Genomic DNA, 9535 nt, shown 5'->3' with positions numbered 1-9535 from the left:
AAATAGGACTTTTTACTATTGTATTAGACATCTTTGAATCCGGGATTGTATCTTAGGATCATCTTTGGACGCCTGGTTCTTAGATCAAAGGGGTTGGCCATTCGGCCATGCCTGGACCTTTTACTTATGTATTTTTAACGGTAGAGTTTCTACACTCCATAGATTAAGGTGTGGAGCTCTGTTGTTCCTCAAAGATTAATGCAAAGTACTATTGTTTTTCTATTCAATTCAACTTATTCCGCTTCTAAGATATTCATTCGCACTTCAACCTGAATGTGATGAATGTGACAATCATCATCATTCCCTATGAACGCGTGCCTGACAACCACTTCCGTTCTACCTTAGATTGAATGAGTATCTCTTGGATCTCTTAATCAGAATCTTCATGGTATAAGCTAGATTGATGGCGGCATTCATGAGAGTCCGGAAAGTCTAAACCTTGTCTGTGGTATTCCAAGTAGGACTCTGGGATTGAATGACTGTGACGAACTTCAAACTCGCGAGTGCTGGGCGTAGTGACAGACGCAAAAGGATAGTAAATCCTATTCCAGTATGATCGAGAACCTCCAGATGATTAGCCATGCAGTGACAGCACATTGGACCATTTTCACAGAGAGGAATTGGGCGCAGCCATCGACAAGGGTGATGCCTCCAGACGATTAGCCGTTCTGTGACAGAGCATTTGGACCATTTTCCAGAGAGGATTAAAAGTAGCCATTGACAACGGTGAAGTCCTTACAAAAAGCCAGCCATGGAAAGGAGTAAGACTGATTGGATGAAGGCAGCAGGAAAGCAGAGGTTCAGAGGAACGAAAGCATCTCTGTGCGCTTATCTGAAATTCTCACTAATGATTTACATAAGTATTTCTATCCTTCTTTTATTATTTATTTTCGAAAACTCCATAACTATTTTATATCCGCCTGACTGAGATTTACAAGATGACCATAGCTTGCTTCAAGCCGACAATCTCCGTGGGATCGACCCTTACTCACGTAAGGTTTATTACTTGGACGACCCAGTGCACTTGCTGGTTAGTTGTATCGAAGTTGTGACAAATTATGAATTGAGATTAGAGCACCAAGTTTTTGGAGCCATTACCAGAGATCACAATTTCGTGCACCAAGTTTTTGGCGCCGTTGCCCGGGATTGTTTGAGTTTGGACAACTGACGGTTCATCTTGTTGCTCAGATTAGGTAACTTTCTTTTTATTTTATTTTCAAAAATTTTTCAAAAATCTTTCAAAAATTTTCTCCTTTGTTTTCGAAAAAAAATGTTTTCAAAAATATATTTTTCTTCAGAATTTTTAAGAATGAATTCTATTGTTTTATAAAGCATGTTGAAGCCTGGCTGGCTGTAAAGCCATGTCTAAATTCTTTTGGACTGAGGTTTCACTTATACTCAAGAGAAGAGCTTCTTTGTCTTTCTTAGCAAATTAGCTGATGCATATAATAGCATACTAAAGCTTGGCTGGCTATTAAGCCATGCCTAACCCTCAGATTGGAGCTTTAGACTAAAGAGCACAAGATTCCTGGAATTCATATTAAAAATTTTGGAATCCTTATTTTCCTTTTACAAATAATTTTCGAAAAATACAAAAAAAAAATTAAAAAATCATAAAATCAAAAATATTTTTCATGTTTCTTATTTGAGTCATGAGTCAAATTGTAAGTTTGGTGTCAATTGCATATTCATGTTGTATTTTTCGAAAATTCATGCATTCATAGTGTTCTTCATGATCTTCAAGTTGTTCTTGGTAAGTCTTCTTGTTTGATCTTGATGTTTTCTTGTTTTGCATCTTATCTTGTTTTTCATGTGCATTTTTGCATTCATAGTGTCTAAACATGAAAGATTTCTAAGTTTGGTGTCTTGCATGTTTCCTTTGCATATAAAAATTTTCAAAAATAAGTTCTTGATGTTCATCTTGACATTCAAAGTGTTCTTGGTGTTCATCTTGACATTCATAGTGTTCTTGCATTCATCACATACTTTGATCCATAACTTTCATGCATTGAGTCATTTTTCATGTTTTTCTCTCTCATCATAAAAATTCAAAAAAATTCAAAAATAAAAAAAATATCTTTCCCTTTTTCTCTCATAAATTTCAAAAATTTGGATTGACTTTTTCAAAAATTTTTAAAATTCAATTGTTTCTTATGAGTCAAATCAAATTTTCAATTTAAAAATCTTATCTTTTTCAAAATCTTTTTCAAAAATCAAATCTTTTTCATTTTTTATTTATTTTTGAAAATTATAAAAATATTTTTCAAAAATCTTTTTCTCATCTTCATCTCCTAATTTTCGAAAATAACATCATCAATTAATGTTTTGATTCAAAAATTTCAAGTTTGTTACTTACTTGTTAAGAAAGATTCAAACTTTAAAGTTCTAGAATCATATCTTGTGATTTCTTGTGAATCAAGTCATTAATTGTGATTTTAAAAAAATTAAATCTTTTTCAAAACTAATTTCAATCATATCTTTTCAAAAATATCTTCTTATCTTATCTTTTTCAAAAATTTGATTTTGAAATATCTTTTCTAACTTCTTACCTTCTTATCTTTTCAAAATTGATTTTCAAATTTGTTTCAACAAACTAACTAACTTTTTTGTTGTTTCTTATCTTTTTCAAAACTACCTAACTAACACTCTCTCCCTCTAATTTTCGAAAATATCTCCCTCTTTTTCAAAATTTCTTTTTAATTAATTAATTATTTTAATTTTTGATTCTAATTTTTGAAAAAATTACTAACCTTTTTCAAAAACTATTTTCGAAAATCACTAACTCTTTTTCAAAAATAATTTTCGAAAATTCCCTCCCTCTCTCATCTCCTTCTATTTATTTATTCATCTACTAACACTTCTCTTCATCCCACATCTCTGATCTCCTCACCCTTGTGTTTCTTTCCTTACATTCTATTCTTCTCTTCTTCTTTTCTTCTACTCACACAGGGACCTCTATACTGTGGTAAAAAGGATCCCTATTATTATTATTTTTCTGTCCCCTCTTTTCATGTGAGCAGAAGCAAAGACAAGAATATTCTTGTTGAAGCAGATCCAGAACCTGAAAGGACTCTGAAGAGGAAACTAAAAGAAGCTAAATTACAACAAGCCAGCAAGCACCTGTCAGAAATTTTTGAACAGGAAGAGGAGATGGCAGCCGAAAATAATAATAATGCAAGGAGGATGCTTGGTGACTTTACTGCACCTAATTCCAATTTACATGGAAGAAGCATCTCCATCCCTACCATTGGAGCAAACAATTTTGAGCTGAAACCTCAATTAGTTTCTCTGATGCAGCAGAACTGCAAGTTTTATGGACTTCCATCTGAAGATCCTTTTCAGTTCTTAACTGAATTCTTGTAGATATGTGATACTGTTAAGACTAATGGAGTAGATTATGAAGTCTACAGGCTCATGCTTTTCCCTTTTGCTGTAAGAGACAGAGCTAGAGTATGGTTGGACTCTCAACCTAAGGATAGCTTGAACTCTTGGGATAAGCTGGTCAAGGCTTTCTTAGCCAAGTTCTTTCCTCCTCAAAAGCTGAGTAAGCTTAGAGTGGATGTTCAAACCTTCAGACAGAAAGAAGATGAATCCCTCTATGAAGCTTGGGAGAGATACAAAGGACTGACCAAAAAGTGTCCTTCTGACATGCTTTCAGAATGGACCATCCTGGATATATTCTATGATGATCTATCTGAATTGGCTAAGATGTCATTGGATACTTCTGCAGGTGGATGCATTCACCTAAAGAAAACGCCTGCAGAAGCTCAAGAACTCATTGACATGGTTGCTAATAACCAGTTCATGTACACTTCTGAGAGGAATCCTGTGAGTAATGGGACGTCTATGAAGAAGGGAGTTCTTGAAATTGATACTCTGAATGCCATATTGGCTCAGAATAAAATATTGACTCAGCAAGTCAATATGATTTCTAAGAGTCTGAATGGAATGCAAGCTGCATCCAACAGTACTCAAGAGGCATCTTCTGAAGAAGAAGCTTATGATCCAGAGAACCCTGCAATAGCAGAGGTAAATTACTTAGGTGAACCTTATGGAAACACCTATAATCCATCATGGAGAAATCATCCAAATCTCTCATGGAAGGATCAACAAAAGCCTTAACAAGGCTTTAATAATGGTGGAAGATACAGGTTTAATAATAGTAAACCTTTTCCATCATCCACTCAGCAACTGACAGAGAACTCTGAACAAAACACTTCTAATTTAGCAAACTTAGTCTCTTATCTATCTAAGGCCACTGTGAGTTTCATGAATGAAACAAGATCCTCCATTAGTAAAAGGATCACTGAAATCCCTCCTAGTACTCTCCCAAGCAATACAGAAGAAAATCCAAAAGGAGAGTGCAAGGCCATTGAATTGATCACCATGGCCGAACCTGTAAAGGAAGGAGAGGACGTGAATCCCAAGGAAGAAGACCTCCTGGGACGTCCAGTGATCAATAAGGAGCTTCCCTCTGAGGAACCAAAAGAATCTGAGGCTCACCTAGAGACTATAGAGATTCCATTAAACCTCCTTATGCCATTCATGAGCTCTGATGAGTATTCCTCTTCTGAAGAGAATAAGGATGTTACTGAAGAGCAAGTTACCAAGTACCTTGGTGCAATCATGAAGCTGAATGCCAAATTATTTGGTATTGAAACTTGGGAAGATGAACCTCCCTTGTTCACCAATGAACTAAGTGATCTGGATCAACTGACATTGCCTCAGAAGAAACAGGATCCTGGAAAGTTCTTAATACCTTGTATCATAGGCACCAGGATCTTTAAGGCTCTGTGTGACCTTGGTTCAGAAATAAACCTCATGCCCCTCTCTGTAATAGAGAAACTAGGAATCTTTGGGGTGCAAGCTGCTAAAATCTCATTAGAGATGGCGGACAATTCAAGAAAACAGGCTTATGGACAAGTAGAGGATGTGTTAGTAAAGGTTGAAGGCCTTTACATCCCTACTGATTTCATAGTCCTAGATACTGGGAAGGATGAGGATGAATCCATCATCCTAGGAAGACCTTTCCTAGCCACAGCAAGAGCTGTGATTGATGTGGACAGAGGAGAATTGATCCTTCAAATAAATGAGGACAACCTTGTGTTTACAACTCAAGGATCTCTCTCTGCATCCATGGAGAGGAAGCATAAAAAGCTTCTCTCAAAGCAGAGTCTAACAAAGCCCCCACAGTCAAACTCTAAGTTTGGTGTCAAACCCCATATCCAAACTCTAAGTTTGGTGTTGGGAGGTCTCAACAAAGCTCTGCACATCTGTGAGGTTCCATGAGAGCCCACTGTCAAGCTATTGACATTAAAAAAGCGCTTGTTGGGTGGCAACCCAATGTTTATTTATCTAATTTTCATTGTTTTTCATGTTTTATTAGCTTCATGATCATGTGGAGTCACAAAATAAATATAAAAATTGAAAACGGAATCAAAAACAGCAGAAGAAAAATCACACCCTGGAGGAAGACCTTACTGGCGTTTAAACGCCAGTAAGAAGCATGTTTTGGGCGTTCAACGCCAGAACAGAGCATGGTTCTGGTGCTGAACGCCAGAAATGCACCATGGAGAAGAGCTGGCGCTGAACGCCCAGAACAAGCATGGTTCTGGCATTCAACGCTAGAAATGGGCTACAAATGGGCGTTCAATGCCCAGAACAAGCACCAATCTGGCGCTGAGCGCCCAGAGTTGTGTGCAAGGGCATTTTGCATGCCTAATTTGGTGCAAGGTAGTAAATCTTTGAACACCTCAGGATCTGTGGACCCCACAGGATCCCCACCTACCTTACCCTCTCTCTCTCCATTCATGATCATCCCTTCTGTTTTCTATTTACCACTCACATCCATACACCCACCTACCTTCGAAATTCAACATCTCTTTCCCACCCAATCCCACCCATATGGCCGAATACACACATCCTTCCATCTCCTCCATCTCTTCTTCTTCTTCTTCTTCTATTCTTTCTTCTTTTGCTCGAGGACGAGCAACATTCTAAGTTTGGTGTGGTAAAAGAATAGCTTTTTTGTTTTTCCATAACCATTAATGGCACCTAAGGCCAGAGAAACCTCAAGAAAGAGGAAAGGGAAGACAATTGCTTCCACTTCTGAGCCATGGGAGATGGAAAGATTCATCTCACAAGCCCATCACTAAGAAAAGGATGGAGCAAACAAGAGAGCACATTCATGGATCTCAACAGGCACTTGAAGAAGCTCATCATCAAGGAACCCCTGAGATACCTCAAGGGATGCACTTTCCTCCACAGAATTATTGGGAGCAAATCAACACCTCCCTAGGAGAATTAAGTTCCAACATGGGACAATTAAGGGTGGAACATCAAAGAGCACTCCATCATCCTTCATGAAATTAGAGAAGATCAAAAAAGCAATGAGGGAGGAGCAACAAAGACAAGGAAGAGACATAGAAGAGCTCAAGAACATCATTGGTTCCTCAAGAAGGAAACGCCACCATCACTAAGGTGGACTCATTCCTTGTTCTTACATTCTCTATGTTAAGTGCTTATCTATGTTTGTGTCTTATTACATGATCATTAGTATTTAGTAACTTTGTCTTAAAGTTATGAATGTCCTATGAATCCATCACCTCTCTTAAATGAAAAATGTTTTAATTCAAAAGAACAAGAAGTACATGAGTTTCGAATTTATCCTTGAACTTAGTTTAATTATATTGATGTCGTGACAATGCTTCTTGTTTTCTGAATGAATGCTTGAACAGTGCATATGTCTTTTGAAGTTGTTGTTTAAGAATGTTAAATATGTTGGCTCTTGAAAGAATGATGACAAGGAGACATGTTATTTGATAATCTGAAAAATCATAAAAATGATTCTTGAAGCAAGAAAAAGCAGCAAAGAACAAAGCTTGCAGAAAAAAAAGAGAAAAAAAATATAGGCGAAAAAAAAATAAAAAGAAAAAGCAAGCAGAAAAAGCCAAAAGCTCTTAAAACCAAAAGGCAAGAGCAAAAAAGCCAGTAGCCCTTAAAACCAAAAGGTAAGGATAAATAAAAAGGATCCCAAGGCTTTGAGCATCAGTGGATAGGAGGGCCTAAAGGAATAAAATCCTGGCCTAAGCGGCTAAACCAAGCTGTCCCTAACCATGTGCTTGTGGCGTGTAGGTGTCAAGTGAAAACTTGAGGCTGAGCGGTTAAAGTCAAGGTCCAAAGCAAAAAAAGAGTGTGCTTAAGAACCCTGGACACCTCTAATTGGGGACTTTAGCAAAGCTGAGTCACAATCTGAAAAGGTTCACCCAGTTATGTGTCTGTGGCATTTATGTATCCGGTGGTAATATTGGAAAACAAAGTGCTTAGGGCCACGGCCAAGACTCATAAAATAGCTGTGTTCAAGATTCATCATACTAAACTAGGAGAATTAATAACACTATCTGAACTCTGAGTTCCTATAGATGCCAATCATTCTAAACTTCAATGGATAAAGTGAGATGCCAAAACTATTCAAGAGGCAAAAAGCTACAACTCCCGCTCATTTAATTGGAGCTATGTTTCATTGATAGTTTGGAATTTATAGTATATTCTCTTCTTTTTATCCTATTTGATTTTCAGTTGCTTGGGGACAAGCAACAATTTAAGTTTGGTGTTGTGATGAGCGGATAATTTATACGCTTTTTGGCACTATTTTTAGTATGTTTTTAGTAGAATCTAGTTACTTTTAGGGATATTTTCATTAGTTTTTATGCTAAATTCACATTTCTGGACTTTACTATGAGTTTTTGTATTTTTCTGTAATTTCAGGTATTTTCTGGCTGAAATTGAGGGACTTGAGCAAAAATCAGATTCAGAGGTTGAAGAAGGACTGCTGATGCTGTTGGATTCTGACCTCCATGCACTCAAAGTGGATTTTCTGGAGCTACAAAACACAAAATGGCGCGCTTCCAATTGCGTTGGAAAGTAGACATCTAGGGCTTTCCAGCAATGTGTAATAATCCATACTTTGAACGAGTTTAGACGATGTAAAAGGGCGTTGAACGCCAGTTCTATGCTGCTGTCTGGAGTTAAACGCCAGAATCAAGTCACAAACCAGAGTTGAACGCCAGAAATAAGTTACAACCTGGCGTTCAACTCTAGAAAGAGCCTCTGCACGTGTAACATTCAAGCTCAGCCCAAGCACACACCAAGTGGGCCCCGGAAGTGGATTTATGCATCAATTACTTGCTTCTGTAAACCCTAGTAGCTAGTTTATTATAAATAGGACTTTTTACTATTGTATTAGACATCTTTGAATCCGGGATTGTATCTTAGGATCATCTTTGGACGCCTGGTTCTTAGATCAGAGGGGCTGGCCATTCGGCCATGGCTGGACCTTTTACTTATGTATTTTTAACGGTAGAGTTTCCACACTCCATAGATTAAGGTGTGGAGCTCTGCTGTTCCTCAAAGATTAATGCAAAGTACTATTGTTTTTCTATTCAATTCAACTTATTCTGCTTCTAAGATATTCATTCGCACTTCAACCTGAATGTGATGAACGTGACAATCATCATCATTCCCTATGAACGCGTGCCTGACAACCACTTCCGTTCTACCTTAGATTGAATGAGTATCTCTTGGATCTCTTAATCAGAATCTTCGTGGTATAAGCTAGATTGATGGCGGCATTCATGAGAGTCCAGAAAGTCTAAACCTTGTCTGTGGTATTCCAAGTAGGACTCTGGGATTGAATGACTGTGACAAACTTCAAACTCGCGAGTGCTGGGCGTAGTGACAGACGCAAAAGGATAGTAAATCCTATTCCAGTATGATCGAGAACCTCCAGATGATTAGCCATGCAGTGACAGCGCATAGGACCATTTTCACAGAGAGGAATAGGGCGCAGCCATCGACAAGGGTGATACCTCCAGACGATTATCCGTGCTGTGACAGAGCTTTTGGACCATTTTCCAGAGAGGATTAAAAGTAGCCATTGACAACGGTGAAGTCCTTACAAAAAGCCAGCCATGGAAAGGAGTAAGACTGATTGGATGAAGGCAGCAGGAAAGCAGAGGTTCAGAGGAACGAAAGCATCTCTGTGCGCTTATCTGAAATTCTCACCAATGATTTACATAAGTATTTCTATCCTTCTTTTATTATTTATTTTCGAAAACTCCATAACTATTTTATATCCGCCTGACTGAGATTTACAAGATGACCATAGCTTGCTTCAAGCCGACAATCTTCGTGGGATCGACCCTTACTCACATAAGGTTTATTACTTGGACGACCCAGTGCACTTGTTGGTTAGTTGTATCGAAGTTGTGACAAATTATGAATTGAGATTAGAGCACCAAGTTTTTGGAGCCATTACCAGAGATCACAATTTCGTGCACTAATCTCTCATGAGGAAACTCCAAATTTTTGAACTGAAATCCACTCGAATAGCTCTCCAAATGGCTGACAAATCCATTAAGCAAGCACTTGGAGTTGTGGAGAATGTGCTGGTAAGAGTGGAAAAAATTTTCCTCCCAGTTGACTTTGTCATCCTGGACATGGAAGAGGATCTCAACACTCCCATCATTCTGGGGAG

At 37.9% G+C, this 9535-nt stretch overlaps 1 non-coding gene across 1 annotated transcript; it reads right to left on the bottom strand.

Moving 5' to 3' along the window:
- Positions 1–3546: 3546 nt before the first annotated feature.
- Positions 3547–3654, bottom strand: LOC148548085 (small nucleolar RNA R71). The gene has a single exon (XR_015898923.1). It is a non-coding gene; the product is annotated as a small nucleolar RNA R71 (small nucleolar RNA).
- Positions 3655–9535: the final 5881 nt, after the last annotated feature.

Source organism: Arachis ipaensis, chromosome B8 (genome assembly GCF_059453495.1).
Source record: "Arachis ipaensis isolate K30076 ecotype BB chromosome B8, ASM5945349v1, whole genome shotgun sequence".
In the NCBI taxonomy this organism is placed as follows: Eukaryota; Viridiplantae; Streptophyta; class Magnoliopsida; order Fabales; family Fabaceae; genus Arachis; species Arachis ipaensis.
Note: the sequence above shows the minus strand (reverse complement) of the source record. Positions and strands in the feature narration are given on the sequence as shown.